This window comes from Gossypium arboreum, chromosome 9, assembly GCF_025698485.1.
Source record: "Gossypium arboreum isolate Shixiya-1 chromosome 9, ASM2569848v2, whole genome shotgun sequence".
In the NCBI taxonomy this organism is placed as follows: domain Eukaryota; kingdom Viridiplantae; phylum Streptophyta; class Magnoliopsida; order Malvales; family Malvaceae; genus Gossypium; species Gossypium arboreum.
Window position 1 is genome coordinate 68,705,565 of NC_069078.1, and position 10,160 is coordinate 68,715,724.

The 10,160-nt window shown below is 26.1% G+C and overlaps 1 long non-coding RNA gene across 1 annotated transcript; it reads left to right on the forward strand.

Annotated features, from left to right (window-relative positions):
- Positions 1-307: 307 nt before the first annotated feature.
- Positions 308-1,162, forward strand: LOC128280396 (uncharacterized). Its single transcript, XR_008270568.1, has 2 exons — positions 308-458; positions 877-1,162. It is a non-coding gene; the product is annotated as an uncharacterized LOC128280396 (long non-coding RNA).
- Positions 1,163-10,160: the final 8,998 nt, after the last annotated feature.

Genomic DNA, 10,160 nt, shown 5'->3' on the forward strand with positions numbered 1-10,160 from the left:
TTAATAATATAATAACAAGACAAATAAATAAGAAAAACAAAAAGAAATAATAATAATAATAATAATAATAATAATAATAAACTAATTAATTTGATAATAAAATAGTCCAGAACCACAAAGAAAAGACTAAATTGAAATTTAAATACAAAAATTAGGGTGAATTTTAAAAAATAACAATGAGCTGATTTGAAAGGACCAGAAAAGATGAAGGACCATTTGTATAATTTTTTCCAAAAGCAAAAACATGCAGACCATGGAGTTAGTGGCACTGTTTCATTAATTATTAAAAACTAAAAAAATTGAATGGTCATGTACCATTTTATACTAGCAGCAAAACAGACCACCCCTCCCTTTTATCCCTTTTGTTTGGGTTTTGACCTCAACCTTGGAGCGCCACCGCACCACCATCGGACTTGGTGGCCGACCACGCGCAGAAAGGACACGATGAGAGGCCGGAGGTAAGTATTATTCTTCCTTTTTATTCTCTTTTGAAACTGGTTTTCTTTTTTTCTTTTCCGTTTGGTACATATTTTTCCTTTCCCCCTTCTCCCTTTGGAGTTCGAAATCGATGAGGGAGGGAGGAGTTCCGGCGACGTGATTCGGTAAGTCCCTTTCCCCTCCCTTTTTATTTTTCATATTTATGTAAAAAAACAAAAATAAAAAAATAAACTTAAGATTAAATAAATAATACGAAAATCACCTTAAAACTTTAAATCTTTTGCTTTTCTATTCCAAATTTTCAGAAGAAAAACCAGAAACCCTCCTGAACAAAGATGAGATTCTGGCTTTTAAAGCCATTTACAAGATGATTTATTCCTATTTTTTTGTCGTTTTCTTCCTCGTTTTTATTGCTTACGTGCGAATCTTTCTTTACAGGTGACAGATGAGTGTCAGGCGCATGGAGGGCTGGTGGTTGGTGCCCCGAACTATGGTGGTGGTGCGCGTGATGGCCAAGGCTGAGGGGAGTGGCGGCTGAAAACTTGGTGGCTAGGGTTAGTTGCTGAAAAATTTTAAGATAGTGGGCTGGGGCTGATTTGAGCTCTGTAATTGGGTCTAGAGTTTGGTTTTGGGCCGGGCATATTTGGGCCTCTACAGTTCTTAGAGGAGGTTAAGAGGATGAGAATTAGAGTAATTAAAATCAATTATACTCAAAATTCAATTACCTTGAAACTTTCCAAACATATTTGTATTTGATTTAAATTTTAAAATTTATTCTAAAATTTAATTATATGTTGTTTTACTAATCTTGTTTAAAAAATCTGACATTTTTATTAATGAGAGAGAATTTTTATATATATTTTTATCTACTAAATAATTAACCAATTTACATAGTCTTTATTATAAATTATTTATACTTGGTCAAGGACCGATCTATGGTAACAATGAGTACGTGTTTCATGTTAGAAAATAATCCAATACATATTAAATGCTAGATTAATTAGATAAAATTACATATGACACACATTTTCTTAATTTTATTAGTAATTGTATTATCTAATACTTTTATAATAATTAATAATTACACTATTTAAAATTAAATATCTATTTAAAGATTTATTTTCTCAAGTATTAGGGATAATTTTTATAATAATTAATATTTTTAAATTTAAAATTATGTAATTGTATAATTATAACTTATATTATTGAAGATGACATAAAAAATACAATATAATTACACTCTATCAATTTAACCCATTTGAAATTAAAATTTTATTGTAATAATAAAAATATAATTACAATTACTATCCTAATAATTATATTCTTTTATCTAATTACTCTATGATATCGAAATATACCTTTAAGCCTTAGAGCATAATGCTTGGATATTTCTTCAGCATTATATTTGTTCACTGGTTAGGGTCTATGTGTGCTACTTAACAAAATTGGTTCATTCAGGTTACATCTTAATGCTTTAAAAAAAAGTTTAATTAATGATTTGGCTTTTAAAATTTCTCCTTTTTTCATTTTAGTATCTAATTTTTTTATATCTCAATTGCTATCTAAAGTATCATTTTATTATATATTTTAATTCAATTTTTAACATCATTTAAAAAAGTGGGCAATGAAAACATTCCACATGGAATTTTAATTAAAATATATATTATCATATATTTATATACAATTTTAAAAATTATAAAAATAGAATTAAATATATAAAAGAATCATAAAATATATGTAATGATAAAAGAATTATAAAAAACTCATTAATTTCATAAAATAATTAAATGTTTTTAACCTAAAAATCTGACAAAATTTTTAGGTGTTTTTCATCATGTTCTTTATGCGAAAAAAGAGAAAAAAAAAAAGAAAGAAAAGAAGATCTCTTATATTTTTTTCTCAGCAATCTAAATAAAAGCAATCCCAAATTATTATTTTTTACAATTTCCTTTAATTAAAATTTATTTTAGTACATGTACTTTAATTAAATTAAAATTCAAATAATCCCTTCTTTTCAAAGTTTCAAACCAAACCTAAAAATTTCCAGATTTTGGCTTCAATGGTCACCGCCAACCACCATGCTCCACTGTTGGCCACCGCTTATTGGTAGTCATTTGAGTCTAAATTTCATTATTCTCTTGTTCTTAACCTCTATTTTTATTTTTAGCGTTTATTTTTTAAAAGACCACTAAATTTTTCTAGATCTACAAATAAGTCCCGAAATTTCAACAAAAATCTGAGTTTTTTTCACGGTCGAATTGTCCTCAAATTTCAATATGTTCTTCCCCTTTTCATATGCTTCTCCTCTATCATTTAAATCGACCTAAAAATACCTTAAAAAACCCAATTGCTTTGGACGAAATTTGGATTGATACTTTTTGATGTCTTACCTGTTTTTTTTAGGGGTGTATAGAGATGATAACTATGATATAAAAATAACTATAGCCATGGTTGATTGTGTTGGGAAGAAAAGATGTTCGGGTGAGAGGAAGAGAGAAGTGAGAAGTAAGAAGCAAATGGATTAAAAAATATATAAATTTTATTAATTAAAATTAATTTTAATAAATATATTTTTAGTAAAATAATATAACTAATATATTTTATGAAAATATAAAAGCCACAGCATTCTTTAATTGTTAATTTTATTTTTTTACACTTCATTTAACTTTTGGATTAAAAACCATAGCAGAAGGACAAAAGAAAAATAGATAAAAAAAAGTATACTCTAAATTATGAATAAAGCAAAAAAAAAATACTTTGATGTAGTCTCATCGAAATACTATTTAGGCTCCGTTTGTTTGCCAGTAAAATATTTTCCGAAAAATAATTTCTAGAAAATGATTTACTTTTCGAAAATGATCTATTTTTCTAGTGTTTTGATGAATTTGTGTAAAATATTTTATGTTATTTAGTAGATTTCCTAAAAGTATTTCATAAAAAGTTGTTTTAAATTAAAAACTATATATTTAAGAATTTATTATCTTTTCATTGTTTATTTAAGTTTATTATATATATATTAATAAGTTTATATTTTAAATTGTTTTTACATATATTACAATGATTTATTTATGGGTAAACTAGATTTTAAGTGCTAACTAGATTTTAAGTATATCATTAATACATATTTCTTCCGGCTAAATTATGCCTGTTTATTTCTTTCTCTCCTTTTTGCAATGGCAATTGATTTTTCTAGCTTAATAATTTTTCTAGATAAAAGCTGCAACTGAAATTTGAAATTAATTACCAAATAATATAAGCAATTTCATGCTAGAAAAATCAGAATCTTTTGTCTCTTAACAATTATTTTCACTCAATTGGCATTGGAAAAAGGAGAGAAAAAACTTTACAAATAATACAATTTTCACTCAAATGCATAATTTAACTGGATGACGTATGTATTAACAAAATATAGTGAGAGTGGAGGAAAATTTTCCAAAAAATATCTTAACAATTAAAAATCTGTAAGATATTTTTCCTAAAATCCCTTCTCATTTTCTCGTGTTTCTGAAAACATTGGTATGTAAGTTATTTTGAAGCAAACAAACACTGAAAAACCAGGAAAACATGTTTTCCTGATAAACAAAGGGACCCTTAATAATAAAATTATATTTAAATTTAATTATTAAAATATATAATATTATTATAAAAGTATTTTTTATATTTTTATTTTTAATCACGAATTCGGCCACCAAATCAAGCTTAGATAGAAACTCCGGCCAGCAGACACCTCTATCTTACATGTAGATCTTATCTTCTCATTCAACCATAGAATTATGAACCTAATACTTCCAATAAATTTCATAAGAAAAAGGATAATATCACGTTCTTCTTTATATTCTCATAAAATGTTTAATATGATACATATATTTTAAAATATTTAATATAATACTTAAACTATTAATATATGTTTTATTATTATATATATTTTTCATAAAATGTTTAATACGATACTTGTATTTCGAAAATGTCTAACGTGATACTTGAACTATCATGATGTGTTTTATTATGGTATCTAGTGTTAACATCATTAGTAAATTGTTAAACCAGTCAATGAAAATTTATTACCCGCATACTTTTATGTAAGTTTAATATTTGTTTTTTATTAATCATATTTTTAGTTATTTATTTTAATTTAATTTCTTAATTTTATTTAAACTTTCACATAATGTTATACAATTCATGTGGGCTTGATAATTTGAAAAAGAAATTTTACATGTCAAATTTTCATTAGTAAATTTAACAATTCATTAATGTTGTTTGCATCGGTACCATAATAAAATATATAATGATAGTCCAATTACCACATTAAACATTTTTAAAGCACAAGTACTACACGATATTATCCCAAATATAATAATTAGAATAAATGGGTTAAAAAAACCACCTGCCTTCTAAAACTAATGGAAACTGTGCCTTTCATTACATAATATATAATGAAAAAATTAAAATTTTAAAGGAGAACAACTGAACTTTTCTAAAAAAAAATTAAACCCCTAACAATTGTTGTTTTTTCGAAGTCAACAATTTTATTGAAATACGAGGAAACACCGTCATAAATATTAGCCAGAGCAGAGGTGATAACTGGACATAGGTTGAATCATTTTGAATTTTTATTTATTTGTGTTTGAATTTTTTTCCAATTTAAATTATTTTCAAATAATTGATATATGATGATGGCATTGACACTTTGTTTTTTGATGTCATAACAAAGAGATTAGTTGTGTTGTTGCGTTGGTTCCATAGGCATAGCCATATGTCATCACTTTGAACTTAAAACCTACGAAATGTTCAAAACCAGAGATTAGGTATTTTGAGCAACTGCTTCTATAAAATTAACACATTTACAACGATGCTCCAACGGTCTCACTATAACTATCACTTAATATATATATACACACACACACCAACACACATAGCTTATGATGTTGATGCCACATTAATTAATTCCTTGAGCATAAATTTAAGAATAAGGAAAAGTGACAGACGTCAACCTAATTAAATTTAAGATTTTCTGAGTATGATGTATATGTGTTAATTGTATTTAGACATCCTTAGACTACTCTCTAAATTTTAAATTAGTTTTTAAATTTTAAAATTTTTAATTGATCTTCAAAGTATCAGTATCATAATAAATTGGGTTTTTTTTATTTGTCTAGCCATTAATTTAGGTGTTAAATGCTAACTCAAATATGATTTGGAGCATATTCAAAACGTGTAGGTCACATTGTAATAAACATATGTTTATCTATTGCATAGATAGTTTAGATTTAACGTTCTCTTAAATTTTATTGACATTTTTTGACATATTGAATATAATTTGTCCATGAGATAGATACACATGTATTTACTAATTGATTTATATTTTTTTTAAATACTTCATGTTAGATTTGAACTAGCATTTAGTACCTAAGTTGATAACTAGATTGATGAAAGGACCTGATTGATACATTATCGATACTTCCACAATGCACCCATGGGCTACTTTAAAATGTGAATGATATTTTGGGTGTAAATTTTATGTTTAAGATATACCTACCATCTTATATACTTTCAATTATTTAAATATAAACATAATTTCAACTATTCCATGATTCCATCTCTATGAAAATATTGAGGCTAAATCTAGCATCTTAAAGTACCTATGCAGAGGAATAGACCTTTGTCTCTTTTCCACCATTGCTTAATTAAGAGGCACATAAATGCTACTCTAAAATCGAAGGTGCCATATCAAATGGTGAAGTACAATGCTGCCCTTATTTATATTTATTAATTGTACAATTTTTACATTCACTTAACTTGTTGATGAACAAATCTATTGTCAAATCTTGAAAGAAAACAACGTTCTAACGAGGGTCATTTTTATTTTGTTTTCTTAGAAAACGAAAAATATGTGAAAATTATAAAAGTTATTTTCACTAAAAATACTTTATAAAATGGAAAATAATGAAAGCAATAACTTTTAATTTCAAATAAATTAACCCTAGTTTAAATCTATATAAACATAAAAATATTCTTTTTAAAAAATAATTTTCAAATATTAGATCAAATACATTAGTTAATCCATATTTATATAGTTTATTTTATTTTATTTCTCATATTTCTATTATAGAAAAATAGATATCAAATATGTTTTTATTATTGAACATAAAATTTTATTTTCATTTATCAAACATGTTTTTCCACTTTTAAAAATAGAAAACAAAAATTATTTCTGAAAATGAGACGAAAAGAAATCTAAATTTTCATCACTTTTATTAATTAAAAAATGGAAGGTTAATTTATATTGTAGAAATACGTCGAACTTAAATAAATTGGTGGACCATTTATAAAATATATTTTGACCCTCTTATAAGATCAACAAATAACTGGATTAAAATATATAATACAAACATCTGTTGTTCTGTAATTATCAGTTTTCTTTGATATAAAGTTTAGTTTAATGATTAATCAACTTGTTTGCACTTGGATTAAATTTTTAAATTATTATAAATAATAAAAATATTTAAAATGATAAATTTAGTAATATTAACAACGGCAAGTGTTATATTATTTATTCCAAAGTTTCTCTAAACTACTACTCTTATATACATTATAGATAATAAAATCATATAATAAAAATGAATAATAAAAGTCTAATAAAGTGGATTTATCTAGCAAGTCAGGTGCTTGAGTTGTGATAAATTCGGTTGTTAACATGTTGTAATGTTTTATTAATGTTGAGGTTGAAGTTTTTGTTGTGTTGATGGAGCTTGTCCTTTATCACCGACGACGGGTGTTTGTTGTTTTTTGTTCTTTTCCTTGAATAAATTAATGATTTTTCTTTTTAAAAATTAAATTAAAAATAATAATTATATGTGTTTTTATATTAAATTTAAATAATAAAAAAAGAAGAAGAAAGAAGGCAGGTTTTCTTTGTAAAATCTGTAGAAGAAAACATGCACAAATTTTTTGTTTATCATGCGAAAGTTCTACTTAAAGTGACAAACAATATGTGGGTGATACTTTTTATCACAATAAAATGAATATATAAAAATAAATAACAAAAATGTGTTGCATAGCTTCAGGACCAAAATTCTCTTGTCCAATTTATTCCCATAATAACTTATGAGATTATATATATGGTTCTTATTAGGGATAATGACATAGACTTTAGGGTTTGTTCTAATGTGATATCTTTATTTTTAAAATATCTAATTTAGTACTTCAAGTTTTATGTTTTATTTTGTTCAACAATTTAGTATCTAATCTTAATGATGTTAACTTTTTTTTGTTGACGTAATACATGAGCTAATCAAAAGAAGGCATGTGTCACTTTATTGACTGTTGGCTAGGTTGATGGGGCCTCTAAGCAAATTGTCATTTTTTTTAATCAAAATTAAATTAAAACAAAAATATATATATATATAATGTTTTTGTTCCTAAATTATTTTAACCTTTCTTCATTTCTTCACAAACTGTATAAAAAAAATCATCATATTCATCACAATTGCAACTAAAATTGAATAAAAATCCCAAAATTTTCAATATAATGTAAAAGAAAAAGAAGTCAATCAATTTTAAAAAAAAATTGAAATCCAAATACAATCATCATCTTCTCCATTCTGTTCCAAATTATAAAGCCTAGAAATTGAACAAAATGTATCCAACCATGTGTATAACATAGCCCTAAAATAGTGATGTTACCAATGACACTACCACAAGAGGCGGTAATGGAAACTTTGAAACACCGTTATCGCCAGTGTAGCGACGTAAAAAAAAATTAGTTTCGCTTGGTCGCTAATTGTGGCGATTTATTAAACATTTGAAAATCAACTTTCGATTTTATTAACAAAGGGAGTCACCACCGATCCTTTTTTATAGGTGTGATCGACACCTAATAAAATTATTTTAAAACAAAAGAAGGCCAAATTTAGGTCACGTGAAAGTCCGAGAGAAAAATTGGGGTTCGAGTCGATTACGCTCGAGGAAGGTATTAGCACCTCGCGACGCCCAAAATTGGTATCTCATAAACATTTGTTGACTTGATTTTCAAAAATACGAGTTCAATATAATATTTAATCGTGATCCGATTGAAAATGAGAATTTTAGTTTTCGATTTTTTTAGAAAGGGTGTCCGTTTTTTAACACAAGCCGATTTAATTTCACCCAACATAGCGATGAAATCGATGGCTTAATATTAAATCGGTACATTGCCTTATTTTTAAATTAATTAAAACATGAGAAAAATATTCCTAAAGTGAGAAATTAAAATAGATAAAGGACTTAAAAAAATGATATCATTAATGAAAAATATTAATATGGAATACTAGAATATTAGAATAATAATAATAATGATATTTACAAAATAAAAACAAATCATGTACTAATAATAAAATAGGAAAAATGATATATTTGGTAATAATAATATAAAATAATAATATGTACATAAAAATACATATATATATGCATATAATAAAAGTATGTAATAATAATAATAATATCTACAATAAAAGAAAATATTAGGAAACGTACCTAAAAAATATATACATAAAAATTTACAACAATAATATAAAATAATGATATGTGCAAAATATATATATATACATATGTACATAAAATATACACTAATATAATAATAGTTATAATAATACTAGCAATAGTAATAATTTGTAATAATAATATATACACAATATGGTATTTAAAATATATATATATATATATATATATATATATATATATATGTATATAATAGTATTTAAGAATATATACATAAGAAATATATAACTAATGGCATTAAAAATATATACATAATATATAAAAATACCTAAAAAAAGAAGGGGAAAGAAGAGAGAAGGAGGGGAAGGAAATCCGCCAAGGAGGGCGGGTCACGGTTGATCGTCGGTCGCCTGTCGTCGTCGACCACCACTGCCACCGTGGGTGGTGACCGGAAAAGGTAAAATTTTTAACAATATATGTATATATAAAGAAAGAAAAACAACACAAAAAAAAGAAAAAATTTGAAAGAAGAGGAAAAAGAAAAGATGCAACCTTTTATTGATGTTTCTTTTGTGTTCAAAATTTGAAGGAATTTTGTGTTTTTTCAATCTTTGTAAAATCCTCCTTTTTTTTTTTTACATGATTTTTGAATGGCTTTTTATAGCCATTTTTACATGATTTTTTTTTTTTTTCTATTTTGTAGGTGGTGGTGGTAGACAATGGGAGGAAAAATGGGGCAAGTGGGAAAGTGGTTAGGTGGCTAGGTTTTTTTATCTTTTTTTGTTAGGTTTTTCTTTTTTCTTCTTTTTTTTTTTTTTTTTGGGTTAGGTTTTTTTTGGGGGGGCTTAATGGGCTTTTGAATTGGGTTTGGGTAGATGTAAATGGGTCATGGGTTAAGGGTTTTAGTGGGTTTAGAGGTTTGGTTGGGTTTTCATATAATTGGGCCCGGGCAATTTGGGCTTCTACAGCTGCCCCTCTTTGCTCATTGTCATGCAACGATAATAGAGCAAAGACTTTCAAGGAAGACCAAACTTGCCCGGTCTTGCTAGGTCTTGACTTGCTTTGGAACTCTTCTTGTTTAGTTAATCTCTTTTCAGTCCACCGCATCTTGTAGCTTTGGTTCAATCCATTGCAAATTCGGAGATATGCCTTGTAGCTTCAATCTGCTCCAAAGTAACTTCAAGGATATGAGATTTGTGGCTTCGATCCGCTTCTTGTAACTCGAAAGATAAGATCTACAATTTCAA